This window comes from Erpetoichthys calabaricus, chromosome 16, assembly GCF_900747795.2.
Source record: "Erpetoichthys calabaricus chromosome 16, fErpCal1.3, whole genome shotgun sequence".
Taxonomy (NCBI): domain Eukaryota; kingdom Metazoa; phylum Chordata; class Cladistia; order Polypteriformes; family Polypteridae; genus Erpetoichthys; species Erpetoichthys calabaricus.
In genome coordinates this window covers 81909131-81927843 of record NC_041409.2, presented here as the reverse complement: position 1 = coordinate 81927843, position 18713 = coordinate 81909131, and the positions used below count along the sequence as shown (strand labels likewise).

General features: G+C 41.1%; 1 protein-coding gene across 2 annotated transcripts in view; it reads left to right on the top strand.

The window, feature by feature from the left end:
- Positions 1 to 18713, top strand: part of ino80 (INO80 complex ATPase subunit) — a 191659-nt gene that overhangs the window by 122038 nt on the left and 50908 nt on the right. The window lies entirely within an intron of this gene.

Genomic DNA, 18713 nt, shown 5'->3' with positions numbered 1-18713 from the left:
TTTTTCTTTTTTAATCCCAGTTCTAAAGAAGAGTAGTGGATACTTGCTCAGACAACACTTCCCTCATTCCGAGCCCAAGGGGAACACCAAAAATCAAAGAACTTTTATGAATTCGAATTTTCCCATTGAATGAACATTTTTTGTCATTTTGCAACCTGCTTAAAGTAGACCAGGGTCACAGTGGATGGCTAGAGCCTATCCCAGCTAGTAAGGCAGGAACAAACGTTGGACAGGGTGCCAGTCCCTCGAAGGGTGAACACTCACACACCAAACACACACTAGAGTGAATTTAGAGTCACCAGTTCACCTAACCTACGTGTCTTTGGACAGTGGGAGGAAAACCCATGCAGACACAGGGATAAAATGCAAACTCCATGCAGGGAGAACCCGGGACGCAAACCCTCGTCTCCTTACTGCAAGGCAGCAGCACTACCACTGCACCACCATTTCGCCCCATTTTATCTGTGGTTCATAGAAAACATCTGTATTAAGCTGGTACCCCTTCCCTTCTGAAAAAGTAAATAGGGTTTCCAGGGGTTTTGCTAATGTTTTATTATAATGGACATTAACGGCCAGCAGTGACTTCCCTTGATGCTTTTTACGATTGTAAGGATGCATTAATTGGCCAAGACTGAATTGTTAAAGAGCTGAATTCCAGTGGTATCATCATATTTTTCCTTTCCTAAAACCTGCAACTGCAGAAATTCAAAAGTTGAATATGTGACAACTGTCACCAGCTTTTGATTATATTGTAAAAACAAAGTAGTTTGGCACAAAGTAGGCCAAAGCCTGATGCTGGTTGGAGATGTCTTACAAACTCATACACCAACATTTCTCATCTCAACATCATTTCTAACTTGTAATTAACAGCTTTTTTATGTTTTGAGTTGCCTTTAAGTACTAGATTCAGTAAGTTATAAAATTGATGAGGTACAAGGTTATTGAGGAGCCCATTTTAGATGAAGTTATGTAATTATTGCCAATTATTTGGCGTCACAGAGGGACAAAACCCACCCTGATCTCACCAGACACAAAGGCATCACAGGGCACCTGCACTAGGCCAGTTTAGTGTGACCAGTCATTCTAATCTACTCATCTCTGGGGTGAGGAAACTCCGTAGACAGTGACTAGATGGGGATTTAAATCTGGGACTCTAGAGCTTTGGGGTTTTCTTTATAGGTTTATAAATGTGTAATTTTCAGGTTTACACAGCACAGTGAAACTTTTTATTGTATGTGCTATACTAGATTTAATGATTTATCATATTGGTGTTAAGAAGATTAATAGGAGGGGACTTGCATCACTTTATGGCATTGCTGCAATAAATTTGTGCATTTTTAGATGTTTGTAAAATAAGATATAGAATACAACTTACTTTTGTATAGCGCTTCTCACTGAGCACAGGTGAAGAACCACTGTTTCTGTATAAGATTTTGTATTCTTTATAGGATATAATGTAGCACAACATAAATTACCAAATCATTTTTTCTTAATTTTGTGCACTTGTTGTTTAAAAAGAAAAAACAAAAAAAAAAAAAAAAAAAAAAGCCCCCGATTTGACCTTTTAGCATACACCAATGTCCTAGAAGGGTTACAAGGATTTGTGTTCCTCTCTAAATCTGTACTTGAGTCTGTCTCCAGTTAGAATATACACTTTATTTTAAGGAAGAAAAATCTTTTTTCCAAAAGACCTTTGTATTCCCAACAGTAATTAGGGCTTGCACACAATGGACTTGCATGTTCAGTTATTATCGACTTCAAGTCCAGGTTCCAAAGTCAAAGAAACTGTCTGAAAATGTATTTGTAACCAGTCTCTTCAAGCCTGTGGGAAAGTTGTGGTTCCCTTCCTGTTCTTTGAAAGAAAAATGTGCTCCAGTAAAATAGCAGGAAACATTCAGAATCATTTGATATCAGCAAAACATCTTAGCTGCCTGATTATTTACAGTGAAATTATGTTGGTCCATCTTCTGCAGAAATCCTTGTCGTCCTTATCTCACTGTTGCCTGACATAATTTAACCTGTTGGCCTGTTGTTTCAGCAATGTATGTCCATGTGAGTAGTTATTTGGGGTAAATGGATTACTCAACTGTTTTTAAAAGTTTTAAGATTCACGTTGTTGGAAGATTTACAAACGTGTAGACATTTAAACGTACATAGTAGTTTTACATAAACTAATGGGATACTTTTTACAATTCTCAAATAATAAAAAATTACGTAACATCTATCCATTTGAACTCACTTAATCTAGCTATAGTGTCACGAGAAGCCATAGCCTATACATGCAGCACTGGGGACATAGCAGGGACCAACCTATAGATTGACATTTTGGGTTTGTGTATGTTGTAGAGCTTACTCATTCACACTGTAACTCAGAGAAAGTTTAAGATATACCAATTAACCAATCACATATGTTTTGGAGATCTGGGAGGATAAAGGTACTTTTTTTTAATTGGAGTATAAAAGTACATGCCATAGAAAATATAAATAAGACATCTTTGATATTCAGGTTAATATGTAACAATAAAAGCTTTCTTTTTAATCAGAGATCTAGGATGCCAAAACATTAAAAAAAACCCAGTGGTGTTACATAAGTGGATGATGTAAATATGGCTTTATATTTTGAGCCTTTTATTTGTCATGGCTTACTAACGTTTTTGTGGCTGTAGTCCAGAAATGTTCTCCATTCATTCAAGCCCTTGTTTCAGACTAACTATATAGGCTGTCCCAAGTCAGCTAGTGTGCTAGAGTTTGGACTTTAATCTACAAGGCTATTGATTAAATTCAGTGCTGCCATCTACTCCTTCTGTGAATTTGAGGAAATTACTTAACTTGTCTACACTCAAGTTGGGTGACATTTATGTAAACAACTGTATTGTGTCCAGATCTTTCATCTTGAATAAAGGGTGTCAGCCAGTAATAGTAATAAGGAGCTTTAAAGAGCAGACAAGATTATGATACAATATTAAATGTACTGCCAGTTAGTCAGATAAAAAGTAATATGGTAAATACAACTAAAGAGAAAAATGCAGCACTAAAAGTTCTGTGCCAAGAGGAGTTATTTTAATAATCAGTACCAAATAATGTGTTTTATATATCAAGCAATGGAAAACCATAAAGAAAAGTACATCTCAACAGAAATGTGGGCAAAGGTACATCATAGCAGAAATCAGAAAGTGTATGGTAAATCTTTTAGCACCAACATGTCAGGTTAGCATAGTAAACAGAGTATGTGTTATCACAGTGATGCTTGCAAAAAACAGTTGAGAATTTTAAATGAAATTTAATATAATCCATAAAAAAGCAATGGCCTCACCTTAGATTTGGACAGACAGAGAGATTCTCATCAACAGATCTAGAAAAAAAATGTAAGAGCCACAAATGTCAATGTGTCTTTTCCAGAAGTTGCACAACTTGTTTCTGCCACAGTTCAATGCACCCTTCCACATCTGTTAACTTGTCTCTGATATCACAGGTGTCCCAATACTATCTGTCCTAGCAAAATACCTAGCGTTAGTCAAAGTAAGCACATCTCCTCTTTAAATGATTATCTCTTCATGGTATACATAAGTTTTAGCAAATGCTTCATTGACCTCCAGATGCTCTGCTAATGGCTTACAAGAAAAGGTTTGTCTTGACTCCATATCCATTCACTGGCTACTTCATTGGGTCCACTTCTCTAGTACTAGATAGGAGACACTTTTGATTCCAGAGCACCCTGAATTCTTTGAGGCATGAATTGAACAAAATGTTGGAATAATAATTTAAGAATTTAGATCCATCCTGACCTGATAGCATCTTAAATTTCCAGAGGATTTCCAAGCTGTAAACCTCATATTCTACTTTATCCCAGTATTGCTCTGTTGGATTGAGATCTAGAGACTGTGCATAACATTGGAGTGAAATGAAGTCACTGTCATGTCCACTGAACCAGCTTGTTAAAATAGTTTTGTATGTAACATGGAGCATTATTATGCTGGAAGTGTCCATTTAAAAAAGTGCGCACTATGGCCCTCAAGGAATACACATGGTCAGCAGCAATGCGCAGGTACACTGTGGCGTTCAAATGATGTTCAGTTGATATTAAACGGCTAATGTGCGCCAAATTACACTACCACTGCCATCATAGACCGCTGACATAAAGTAGGATAGATTAATGGATTTAGAATTTGTATGCCAAATTTTCACCCTACCATCTGTAAGTTGAAGTGGGAGCAGGGCCGGATTTTCCTATAGGCTAACTAGGCTTCAGCCTAGGGCCTCAAGATCAAGAGGGGCCTACATTCAAATTGTTAGCAAAATTTTATTATCTCTCATGTAATTTACAAACTTAAAAATGGAAGGTGAAAGGGCCTCATAAGTGGAATAGCCTAGGGCCTCTTTTCATATAAATCCGGCCCTGAGTGGGAGCTAAGATTCATCACAGTAGATAACATTTTCCACTCTTTGATTATTCAATTTTAGTTATTATGTACCCACTGTAGCGTCATTTACCTGTTACAGCTGACAAGAGTGGTCATGATGCTTTGCTTATGTAAGCCACCCACTTCAAGATGCATTGTGTGTTAAGAGATGGTCTTTTGCACTGTTGTTTGAGTATTGTGGCCTTTCTTTTAAGTTCAATGAGTCTGCCTGTCTTCCTTTTACCTCTCTCATTAGCTGGGTGTTTTTGCCTACAGGACTGCTGTTCACTGGATGTTTTTTCTTTATTACTCCATTCTGTGTAAATGCTATACACCTGAAAATCATAGGAGGGCAGCAGATTGAAAGATTGTGGAAGTGGCAACAGCAATCACACCACAATCAAAGTCACTTAGATCAGTGTTTCTCAGTCACTGGGTCATGAGTGACCATTTCAGCTACTGTGTTGCTCACAGTTTAACAAACCAATCCCCCACCCCCCAAATTTTTTTCCTCACTTCCACCCACGATGATTAGACCAGGAGAGGAGAGAGGTTGGGAGCATGCACTGTTGCAGAGTTTTGCTGCACCCACCACACAATGAACCACCTCAGGACCCCAGATTAGGACCCGTGTGCAGCCGTGTACCACACTAGTTCAAATGGAATGGGACAGTCTGAGTTTTTTCTACAGTGGCTGCAGTGCCAATCCTGCCTCCAACCCCCAAGTTTTCCCTTTCAAATTGGAGGACCTGCTTGCAAGTTAGCATTATACAGGACAGAGCAAATGCAGGTTAAGGGCCTTGCTCAGGGGCCCAATGGAGTGAAGTCACTTCTGGCATTTACGGGATTCGAACTGGCAACCTTCCAATTGCCGGCACAGTCCCCTAGCCTCAGAACCACCACTCCGCCCATTAGACCAAAGGGAGGAGGGAAGGGGGGAAGGCTCTTCAAATTGCGTTTATATTACAAAGGGGGACCAGGCAGTCTTCAAATGCCGTAGGTGGGTGACCAGTGAAGTTTAAAAAGGGGAAACTGGGTTCCAAGAAAATAAAGGATACAAGCTACAGACATTTATCATATGACTTGATCATTCTTATGTGTGGTTAATCAGCAACTAAACCTCCTGACTATGTTTGCTTGTGTGCTGCATGTTGGTCATACATCCATCCATCCATCCATCCATTTTCCAACTCGCTGAATCCGAACACATGGTCACGTGGCTCTGCTGGAGCCAATCCCAACCAACACAGGGCACAAGGCAGGAACCAATCCCGGGCAGGGTGCCAACCCACCGCAGTGGTCATACATGTTCATAAGAATTTCACTGTATTCCATATATGTGATGATATTATTACTGCATGGAACCTCAAGCTATTTTTTGTACATGATGTAAGTGTCCAATGAGTGTAATCATCCCGTTAATTCAAACTTTGTAGGTTTTATCCATCCATCCATCCATTGTCTCCCGCTTATCCGAGGTCGGGTCGCGGGGGCAGCAGCTTGAGCAGAGATGCCCAGACTTCCCTCTCCCCGGCCACTTCTTCTAGCTCTTCCGGGAGAATCCCAAGGCGTTCCCAGGCCAGTCGAGAGACATAGTCCCTCCAACGTGTCCTGGGTCTTCCCCGGGGCCTCCTCCCGGTTAGACGTGCCCGGAACACCTCACCAGGGAGGCGTCCAGGAGGCATCCTGATCAGATGCCCGAGCCACCTCATCTGACTCCTCTCGATGCGGAGGAGCAGCGGCTCTACTCTGAGCCCCTCCCGGATGACTGAGCTTCTTACCCTATCTTTAAGGGAAAGCCCAGACACCCTGCGGAGGAAACTCATTTCAGCCGCTTGTATTCGCGATCTCGTTCTTTCGGTCACTACCCATAGCTCATGACCATAGGTGAGAGTAGGAACATAGATCGACTGGTAAATTGAGAGCTTCGCCTTGCGGCTCAGCTCCTTTTTCACCACGACAGACCGATGCAGCGCCCGCATCACTGCGGATGCCGCACCAATCCGCCTGTCGATCTCACGCTCCATTCTTCCCTCACTCGTGAACAAGACCCCGAAATACTTGAACTCCTCCACTTGGGGCAGGATCTTGCTACCAACCCTGAGAGGGCACTCCACCCTTTTCCGGCTGAGGACCATGGTCTCGGATTTGGAGGTGCTGATTCTCATCCCAGCCGCTTCACACTCGGCTGTGAACCGATCCAGAGAGAGCTGAAGATCACGGCCTGATGAAGCAAACAGGACAACATCATCTGCAAAAAGCAGTGACCCAATCCTGAGCCCACCAAACCGGACCCCCTCAACTCCCTGGCTGCGCCTAGAAATTCTGTCCATAAAAGTTATGAACAGAATCGGTGACAAAGGGCAGCCCTGGCGGAGTCCAACTCTCACTGGAAACGGGTTCGACTTACTGCCGGCAATGCGGACCAAGCTCTGGCAACGATCGTACAGGGACCGAACAGCCCTTATCAAGGGGGCCGGTACCCCATACTCTCAGAGTACCCCCCACAGGATTCCCCGAGGGACACGGTCGAATGCCTTTTCCAAGTCCACAAAACACATGTAGACTGGTTGGGCAAACTCCCATGCACCCTGCAGGACCCTGCTAAGGGTATAGAGCTGGTCCACTGTTCCGCGACCAGGACGAAAACCACACTGTTCCTCCTGAATCCGAGGCTCAACTATCCGACGGACCCTCCTCTCCAGGACCCCTGAATAGACTTTTCCAGGGAGGCTGAGGAGTGTTATCCCTCTGTAGTTGGAACACACCCTCCGGTCCCCCTTCTTAAAGAGGGGGACCACCACCCCGGTCTGCCAATCCAGAGGCACTGTCCCTGATGTCCATGCGATGTTGCAGAGGCGTGTCAACCAAGACAGTCCTACAACATCCAGAACCTTGAGGAACTCCGGGCGTATCTCATCCACTCCCGGGGCCCTGCCACCAAGGAGTTTTTTGACCACCTCGGTGACCTCAGTCCCAGAGATGGGGGAGCCCACCTCTGAGTCCCCAGGCTCTGCTTCCTCATTGGAAGGCATGTTAATGGGATTGAGGAGGTCTTCGAAGTACTCCCCCCACCGACCCACAACGTCCCGAGTCGAGGTCAGCAGCGCACCATCCCTACCATATACAGTGTTGACACTGCATTGCTTCCCCTTCCTGAGACGCCGGATGGTGGACCAGAATCTCCTCGAAGCTGTCCGACAGTCGTTCTCCATGGCCTCCCCGATCTCCTCCCACGCCCGAGTTTTTGCCTCAGCAACCACCAAAGCCGCATTCCGCTTGGCCTGCCGGTACCTATCAGCTGCCTCCAGGGTCCCACAGGACAAAAGGAACCGGTAGGACTCCTGCTTCAGCTTGACGGCATCCTTCACCGCCGGTGTCCACCAACAGGTTTGGGGATTGCCGCCACGACAGGCACCGACCACCTTACGGCCACAGCTCCGGTCAGCTGCCTCAACAATAGAGGCACGGAACATGGCCCATTCGGACTCAATGTCCCCCCACCTCCCTCAGGATGTGGTCGAAGTTCTGCCGGAGGTGGGAGTTGAAGCTACTTCTGACAGGGGGCTCTGCCAGACGTTCCCAGCAGACCCTCACAACACGTTTGGGCCTACCACGCCTGACCGGCATCCTCCCCCACCATCGAAGCCAACTCACCACCAGGTGGTGATCAGTTGACAGCTCCGCCCCTCTCTTCACCCGAGTGTCCAAGACATGTGGCCGCAAGTCCGACGACACGACCACAAAGTCGATCATCGAACTGAGGCCTAGGGTGTCCTGGTGCCAAGTGCACATATGAACACCCCTATGCTTGAACATGGTGTTCGTTATGGACAATCCGTGACGAGCACAGAAGTCCAATAACATAACACCGCTCGGGTTCAGATCGGGGGGGCCATTCCTTCCAATCTTAAAGGATCTATCTGAGCTATCACAATTGATGGCAAAGCCCCTATATATAGTCATTTTCTTTGTTTTGGTTGTGACACTATAACTGTCTATTGCAGATTTTTTCATTTTCAAAAAACTAAATGCACACATTTCTGTTTAATGTGTTTTAGAACGATTTTTCCATTTGTTTTTTTTTTTAAAAAGAAATGAAAAGTGAAATTATTAATGGGAAAGCCAATCATAAAATTAGATGTGGTATCTAGTGAACTAACCAGATTCCTAGTTAAATCAAATCTGCTTGGCTTTTACAAACATGAGCAGCAAGAGCCTTTCAAACATACTGTAAATTAACTAGCAATGAGAACCACCGCCATGTGGAAAATTTCCAGTGGAATAAAATGGCATGATAAAGATTAACAAAAGAAGGAAGACTCTAAAGGAAATGCCTGGAAGTTCTGTATCTTTAAACACTTTAGAGAGTAAATTGTAGAGCAGCAGCTGTGAATGAGCCCTGCCCAAAACCTGCTATGTTGATATGAATACCAGATAGACTTTCCTACGTGAACGCAGTCTCCATCTGTCTAATCTTGTTGGTCTCATGTTCATATGAGTTTTTTTTCTGAATTATTACATTTTGGGTAGTGTCTTGTGTAATGAATCCAAATGTTGAAAGCAAAGTGGAACTTGTCAGAATTTAAATTATTAATCTAGTACATGAATCAGATTATTACAGTGGGTGGGGAAGTAGATGTATTGTTTTAAACTTCAGGAAAGATTTTATCTTTTGTTTTGAATGAAATGTGCTTCTGATGCATTTTAATGGATGTATTAGTGGTTAACAGGGCTGCTTTTACAGATTTAGAGGGCAGGGATCAAATCCTTTTTGTATGCTCTCCTTTTCAGGTACTTTGTCTTCTTGCGTCCCAAAAATGGTGCAGGTTAATCAGCAACTTTATAATGTCCTGCTGTTACGGGTTGTGACAGTAGGTGAGGTGTGCCCTGTTATAAACTTGTGTTCCATCCAAGGTTAGACCCCAATATACAGCCAATGCTACTTTGACAGGCTCAAGCTACAGGTGACCATAGGATTAAATTCAGTGAGGAGAGTAAGGGGATGGAGAAGGTTTTTTTTGTATCTATCTATGTGCTGTATGTTGTGAGGACTACAGGGTTAGTCCTGCTGCCTTCTAGATCCATTTACATTTACTTATTTCGCCTTTACACAAGGTGAATGGGTTACATTTCTTTTGGTTTTCCAATTGGAGCACAGGCACGTCAAGTGAATTGCTCAGGGTCGCAGTGTCAGTAGTGAGATTTGAACCCACAACCTCAGGGTTTGAAGTCCAAAGCTTTAACCACTACACTACACTGCCTGCTACCAGGGAGTCTGTATATGATTCCAGATCATGTCACTGTCTGCATGGCATTTGCATGTTTGCTCCTTATTTGCATAGGTTTTCCCCAGCTGCTTCAAAAGATACCCATGATCAATTAAATTATTCATTTTAAATTGATCCAATGTGAGTGATTCTGTTTGAATGCATATGTGAGCATTGAAATTAACTGGTATGTCATCCAGAACTGACTTGCCCTGTGCCCAGAATTGCCAGGATGTGTGTTGGCTCTCATTCTCCTTGTTTGTACAGTAAAAAGAAAGTGGCTGGAGAGATGCAAAAAATATAAGAAGAAAAAAGGCAAAGCTGTTTTTAAAAGTGGTTAAAAAGTACAAGGAGTTCTTATATGTAGCAATAACACTGTCTTGCATTTAATCTTCAGTGCTTAGTGTGTGAACTGAACATTACAATTTCTAAAGTTGAAAGTATTGATATTTTTTCCAAACATGATAGTCTCCCCGTGTCTGCGTGGGTTTCCTCCGGGTGCTCTGGTTTCCTCCCACAGTCCAAAGACATACAAGTTAGGTGTATTGGAAATCCTAAATTGTCCCTAGTGTGTGCTTGGTGTGTGTGTGTGTGTGTGTGTGTGTGTGTGTGTGTGTCCTGTAGTGGGCTGACGCCCTGCCCGGGGTTTGTTTCCTGCCTTGCGCCGTGTGTAGTTTGGATACTGCGGGTTGCATAATGGATGGATGGATGGATAGTCTCTAAACCATGCATGATTTATCCTCTCTGTGACTGAACAGCCTGCTCAGAGTATGTTATGCTTGTGTTTAAATTAATTCATTGGTTGTGTAATATGGTTCTAATTGTAAAGAATAGAACACTACTTCAGAGTTATGTCTCACTGAAGCATAGTCCTCTTTTAAAGTAACTCATACAAGCATACTTTCTATATAGTGCGCTTAACAATGCCGACCTAAAAAATGTGTACATATTTACAGTTTCTCTCCAGGCATCACTTTTCAGATCCCCTTATTTCATGTCAGAGTATCGTGGACAGCACAAGACAAATAGCAGTCCTGGATGTTCAGTCAATCGCTGAATGCAGTTATACTCTCATATTTATGCCTTTGAATCAGTCTAATTTAAACGCCTTTAGGAATGCAGAAAGAATACGGAAGAAAGTGAAAAAGAAATGACGAACAACATGCACACCAATGTAGTGGACAACATGCAAACGCTGCATTACTGGGTAGGGATTCAGATCTGATCTCGTGTGCAAACTGAATGTAGTTGAAATGAAACACCATGCAGGATGTACATACTGTACAAATATCCTGTATGTATACAGTGTATCTGTTGGTAAATATTTATTTTGGTGAGTATTTTTTTAAGTTTCCTAATAGTAATAACATACTATAATCATTTTGTAATATGGCAGCTAGTAGTTTATTTTCATTGGTGGCCCCAAAGAAAATTGGTCCAGACAGGCAGGTAAAAAAACTTGTTTTTACTTTGGTTTCCCTTGAAAGTAGTATGTGGCTTACAGCACGCACACACATATGCACACAGGAAAGGTAACTCAAAGAGAATAACAGAGCACAAACAGAAAAGAACAAACTTCCTAGCCACGTCTGACCAAACAAAGTTTATTTTTTTCTGTCAGTTGAGATAAATGGCCCACTTATGCTGTAAAATGTATGAAAAAATAAATCTTTCGTTTTCATCAATGCTGTCTTTATCTGTCAGTTCTGGCAACACGCCCTCTCTACCAGTAAGCCTCACTGCCAGTTCACCTTCTCAATGTAGACAAACGTGTTGATAAGACATTTCCTTTCTTGTCAGTCAAATGTGCAGCACATGGCTGTGATCTAGAGTTATTGAGATTACACAATCAAGAAAACCATTTGAAGGACCAGGGGTCAGAAATATTTTCTATGCTTCACTTTGTCTGATCTTTTATCCTACTGCCTGCACCTAACTTCTGCCTAACCTAACCTTGGTAGCATTTATCATGTGGCAGTAATATGGTAACAAGGGTGGGGAAATAAAAAGAAAGCACGCTCCTCAAGCCGTGCTCAAGCTTTAAGCCTTTATGCCCTTGCTAAACAGTTTATTTACTCTTGAAGTTAAGATTTCTTTTCACGCATCTACTTCAGTTTTGTTGTTCTTCTCCAGATGAGATGGTTAAGCTTGCTTTGATCTTCTTTTGTGTTTTGATGTTTAGGGCCATATTGGTGAATGGTGTCTAGTTTATTACCGTTAACACTATGAGTCTCTCCTCTGGCTTCCTGTTACTGCTGCCTGTTCAACTCAAAACTCTTGTTTTGACTTACAGTTCTCTATTTTTGGTCTGCTCCTCAATATCTCCAATCCTTGGCCTTTCCATGGTCTCTTCAAGAAGTCACTGTTTTGCTTCTGCCTGTCTACTGAATGTCCCTTGTTTTGCTAGAAGTTCCAAAACTGGACAGTGTTTCTCTGTTCTTGCTCCAAAGCTGTGGAATGATCTCCCTTTATATATTCATACTGCACCCAATTTACTTGTGTTTAGATGTCTTTTGAAAACACATTTTTTCATTAAATATTTAGGATATGCTTAGCTTCTCTCCTATAGGATAGCTGCTGTTGTACTCACAAAGAGTTTAAGATACTGATGTGTGTCTTAGTCTAGTTGTAGATATAAAATTATGTGATAGTTCTGCTCCCTTGTGCTTACTTTTTTATCTTGTTCTCTGTTGCTTTGATGCTTACAAATTTTTTGTTGTATGTATTATAAGTTGCTTTCTAAGTCGCCTTTGATTAGGGCATCTGTAATTAATAATAATTACTTAGCCCCAAGCAGTCAATTTACCAAAAATGCACTTAAGACATATTTCTTGAATAATTGTAGAAGATGTCAAGTTCATGAATCTCACGCATATGAGTTGGTATTCTTACTGTTGGCTGTTTTGTCTTTCTCCCCAGAGGTTCATTCCAGTACACACTTAAAATTCTTCTTATTGAATCAGCCATGCTTTTCTTTCTAGTGTTAGAGATGACTTCATGCTTGGCAGAGATGCCTTTGAAATCTCTTGCTGAGTCATCTGCATATCCTAAAAAGTTCAGTTGGCCATTGTGATTATGATACCTGGCTTATAGATAATATTTAGGCAGCCTGTTATATCCTAGGACCTACAGGACCTCAGTTATTCTTTCTTAGTTATGAAATACCATCTTACACTTTCTCATATTTATATCATACTTGTTGATTACCCAGTGGCTTTGCTCACTGAGTGCAAGGGAAAAAAATAAAATGTAGTCTATAAGTTATCCATATTACTAACTGAGAATGGTAAACCGGATGGCATGGACGCAGGTACACGGCGATGGGACCATGAGACGTACTGCGCAGGCACGTACATAAACCGCAATCGAAGTCGTATCCACCGCGAACGAAGGACTCACGGCCCAAAAATGAAACAGCTCAACTGACGTGAATGAGAAATGAAGCAACAAGGTGCCCATAGCTAACGACTACCGACACAGTCACGCCAAAAAGAGGATTCTGCGCTGCAGCCCGGATTCAAACGGAAAAGGCTACGGCGGCCCCACAGGTCCACAAAGATAGTACGAAGGGCGCAGGCGTCACTGCCATATTGTGAGTGGCACTACTGCGGGGTGAAGTTAGGAGTAATGTGCTGCTTGGGATTGTACAAACCGCTGAACACTTTACACCGAATTCAAACACAATACAGCTCATGATACAAACACGAGCCCGGCTGGATAAAATCAATGAACGCGGGCGCCTACAACGCGCGTCTGAAATGTCGCAAGCAGAGCAGGCATGGCTCCAAGACGAACGAGCTCGACTAATGTATTTCAGGATACCCAACGCCGGGGGTAGGCGAGCGAAGCGAGCAGGGGGCGGAGCCCCCCTTGTTAAACAATAAAACATTTACATTTTAAGAAGTAAAGATACATTGAGCACTACTGGAATGGTTTCGGGTAAACTACATTTTAAAGGCGGTATAACACAACAAGTAAGTATTACTAACAGCAGCTAAAATGTATTTGGATCATCTGTCGGTAGTAGATCTATTTTGAAAGGTGGTACATGACCACTCTGGTATAGAAATTACATTTTCTATGTGGTCGTCCAAATTTCTGTCTGACAACCTTGCACTATGTGCCTGTGATTTAAGAGAAAAATAATTCTGATAAATGTGGACGCTGCACTTCCGTGCTTAACGGGCAGATAGGTCCAAACAATTCCCAATCCAACACTTTACATGAAGAGGTCTATACATCTTATTAGATGTAAACTCTCCATCTTCTTAAAATAATTGATCACAACAGCAACCTTGAATGTTGCTGGGTTTTAGTGACCCGAACTCACCTTAAGGGACAAGCAGAGTCCTGCTTCGATGGCGGAGATTATACTCATTCGCTAAGATTTCCACTCTCCCAGGAGCCAACAGAGCACTTGAAGTGTCACAAACAGTGCGAGAAGAGAGGACGCTGCTCGACCCGTTGTTTACAGCTCGGCGCAGTTAAAAAGTAGAAAGACGCGAAGCTGTTTTCCTCATCACTTCTACTATCAAGTACTGCCAACTAAAAAAAGTTAGAATGTGTCAGTTTCCGCGGCAGTCACGTGGACAAATAAATAAAACTTCTCGCCGTGTTTGTGTTTACTTCTTTTAATATCAGTAAATTAACTCTCACACAAATAATAACAATTCGTAAAGACAATATAAAAATGGCGTCCACAAATGAAGTGATAAGTTCCTGTATTATAATATGTTCTGTGCTCATACGTAATTTCCGTTTTATACGTAATTTCCATATCGCATGGTCATACGTAATTTCCGTTTCAAATGCGAAAAGAATTTTATATATATAGATGAACTTACTTCCTGAATCTTTACCCTTTACACACTGATTTTTTTTCTGTCATTTCAGATTTTTATTTATTATGGCCATTGGTAGGACCTTCTCTGTTACTTTTTGTCAAACACCCATGTTGATATTGTGCATTTTATGTTAGAAGTTCAGAAGGTTGTAAGCCTTTGCAGACTTTTTTATGCATCTGTCAAACTATGAATGTGTTGTAAATCTCGGTACTAAGATGCCAAAAATAAAAGATACATAATCAGTCTTCGTTTAAAAAATGAAAATGTGATTATAATAACATAATTATGTGCAATAAAGCTACAGCTATACATCTGTCATCTTTAGCAATTAGTAAACAGAAGTTCTCCAGCTAATTTGGTAATTTTAGGTCAAATGATGGTCATCATCGCTGAGGTTGGTCTTTATTGCCAGGTTATTTACTTGTGGTGCGTGTGGAGTTAAACAGTGCACCATCTGTGTTGTTTTCATATTTAGAACTCACGTTCTGTCTTTTTGCCATGTAGTGTGCAGGCCCTGTCACTAAAAAGTATAGACTTTATAATGAACAGAGATTCTTCTCATTGTTGTCACCTAGTTTATTTTAAGCCTCTTTACACCAAAATATACTTTGCAAGCAAGGCTATGTCAGCTTTGTCCATGGAAACACATTCATAGCATTACGCAGGGCTTCCACAGAACCACAATAGGAATTTATCAGTATTTCATTGACACTCCATGTGGTAGCTACATTTTAGAGGATGATTGGCATAATTTCATTCTTCATCATAAGTGAAGATTCATTTGTTTTTATAGAGCATATCATGAAGTGACCTTGTACTAGGAAATAGCCATATACAGTATTTCAAATGCATATTAAGAGATACACAGGCACTGTATCAAAAATTGAAAAGTAAATATAGCAGCTTAACCACAATTCTGTCATGAAGTTTCTTTTTTCACACAAGTGTCAGGTATAAAAGCTCAAAAAGCAACCTGTCAAGGAAACAAATATACAGTATTTTGTTTTAATTTAATTTTTTCTGTTAAAGCATACCTCTACTTATAGGCCCGGCTGTCATATAGAATATTACAAAACTTTTATGGTTAAAAATCAGTAAAACACAATATTATATGCAACACAAAACTCACTGACTATAAAATACTATGCTGTAAGTACTTGGAATTATTTTGGAGTTAGGCTTTGGGTTAGGGATGCAGCATCTTAGGTTCTAATTCTCTACCCACCTGCTGTCTTCGTGAAGTCTGCACATTCTTCCCAAGTCTGTATTTCAATTCTCCTCTCATACCTAAAGTGATTCTGTGTGAGTGTGGACATATGCATGAGTGGTCCCATCAGTGGCACAGTGCCACATCTAGGGCTGGTTACTGTCTTGTACCCCTATGCCTCTAGGATAGTTTACCCCATCCAAATTTGAGAATGTTATGTTATATATACTTATCTGTGTGAAGAGAGATTTCTAATTCAAATATCAAAAAATAAATGCCAGGCAGCATCCCTGTCACTCTTCAGGCACTCTACGAAAACATGACAATTCTGGTGGATTTCAAACAAGGCCTGACACTGGGTGCACTGTAAGCAACAATACTCCTATTGCAAAGTCATGGAGTATAAATTGATTAGAATGACAGTGGCATTAAGTGCCATATCAGGATTCTGACAATTGACAGAATAGGAATGTCTCACTACAATCATTAAAAAGTGAACAGACTAAGAAGGCAAAAAAGGTAAAGAGTATTCCCACATGGAAAACATAAAATGAATATAAAGAGATCCTACATATTGAAGACGTTTCTGCAGAAACCTTGTTCCTATGACATGTTTTTCTATTTTTTTTTTTCAGCATGGGAATAATCTTTACCCAATTTTCGTTTTGCAAATGCACGCTGACACAGCCTTTCACTAACATCTAAGGCAGCTTTAAAACTGTGTGCTATGCTAAAAAAATTGTCATCTTCCTGACTTTATTCAAACTAAATGTATGAGGCTTTTACTCTCATGTTTGCCACCAGAGAAGAAGAAAAAGTTGTAGCCGTGCTTATTATTGTTCACTGCTAGAAGCATCCATCCATCCATTTTCCAACCCGCTGAATCCGAACACAGGGTCACGGGGGTCTGCTGGAGCCAATCCCAGCCAACACAGGGCACAAGGCAGGAACCAATCCCGGGCAGGGTGCCAACCCACCGCAGGACACACACAAACACACCCACACACCAAGCACATACTAGGGCCAATTTAGAATCGCCAATCCACCTAACCTGCATGTCTTTGGACTGTGGGAGGAAACCGGAGCGCCCGGAGGAAACCCACGCAGACACGGGGAGAACATGCAAACTCCACGCAGGGAGGACCCGGGAAGCGAACCCGGGTCTCCTAACTGCGAGGCAGCAGCGCTACCACTGCGCCACTGTGCCGCCCTATTGCTAGAAGCAGCAATCAAGTAAAACGACAGATTACACAGTTTAACTTCTAGTCATTGATAATTGTCAGCCTGAACCACTTGGAAACTGTTTTATGGGCCTTTAGCAGTAAAAATGAAGCAGTCACACTTAACTTTAATGATGTCATGGAGATGAAGAGCAAAGGTAGAACTATGGAGTTGTTCTCTATGTCAAAAAATGAAATTTTAGCTGCCTCAGAGAAGTGAAATCTCAAGCCACTGTTGAGAATGACTCCATGACTTGTCATACATACAGTATGGTGTGGTTACAGTAATTGCTATTATCTCAGGTTACAAATTTATTTGTCAAGCTCCTTGACACCACCAGAAGCATTTTCGTTTTTAAATCTGTACTGCAGCTTCTCACAAAAATAGTTTCCTTTTATGTGATAAGGTGTAGCAGGCTGCAGACAGACAAAATATCCAATATATCAGGATAGCAAGCATTTGGGAAGGAGGAACCAAAGTGAATGTTTCCCTGATAGGATCAGTGCAAATAACAACTAGAAGATAAAAGTAATGTAATGCTCCAAAGGGAAAATCATGTCTGGTGTTGAGAGTGATGACAGTATATGAAGGCAATGAGATTAAAAATTAGATATTCTTACTTTGAAAGACAGAAGAAAAATAATTGCAGTTAATAGAAATGACAAATTTACATTTGCAGGGTGACTGATTAATACAATTATTCTATCATGCTCTTCCCTTTATTACATGATTGAGGGAGTTATAATGACCACAAAATATGGGAAATGCATTATTATCAATATTAGAACATTAGAACAGTTTTGATGAGAACAGACCATTAAGCCAAAACATCTGTTCCAACGTGTTCATCTGGATTGTCCAAAACAACATCAAGTCAACATTTCAAGGTTCCTAAAGTCCTACTGCCCACCACACTATCTGGTAACTTATTACTTATTTTTATGGTTCTTTGCGTAGAGAAAAACCTTCTAACGTTTGTCCTACATCTGCCCTTAACAAGTTTCCAACCACATCGTCTTGTTGAAGAATTTGTTTTAAAGTAACAGCTAGGATCCACTGTAATAATTCCCTTCACATTTTTAGGCACTTCAGTCATGTCACTTCTTAATCTTTGTTTCCTTAATCTGAAAAGTTTCAACTCAAATTAACATTTGCTTTCATTCAGTTAAACAACCATATGTTTATGTTTATTTTAGTTTAACTAGTTTTAGGAATTTTTTGGAGGAGGATACCTGGTTTAATTCTTATTATGTAATCAAAAAGTAAAAGTGGAGGTATTTAATTTTCATGTGTTTAGTTTAATTTATACTAACACTGAATGATCTGAACAAATGAATCTTGCTATCATTTATCCCCTGGAAGGGAAAGGCTTGTTCTGGAAGGCTGCAGCTTTATAGGCTTTCTAATGAGCAAAATATAAAACTTCTTTCATACAGTATATAGAACTCCTTTGCTTTACTGGATTGTTAATAATTGTTTTGTTTTTCATTTTCTGAGCTCACTTACAACATTACAGGGAGAAACAGAGCTGCAGTCTCTCCCAGCAGTGACAGGCACAAAGCAGGAACAAAGCCTGATGAGACGCTAACTCATCGCAGGGAACACTCCTTATTAAAGAGCAGTTTAGAGTCATTAGTTAGTCAAAAGTGCACATCTCTGACATGTGGAAGGAAACAGGAGAGCCAGGAGGAAACCATTTTGAACTTTGTTCAATTCTTGTGTATTGTGTGTCTTTTAGTATCATATTAACATGTTAATGCCATTCGATTAC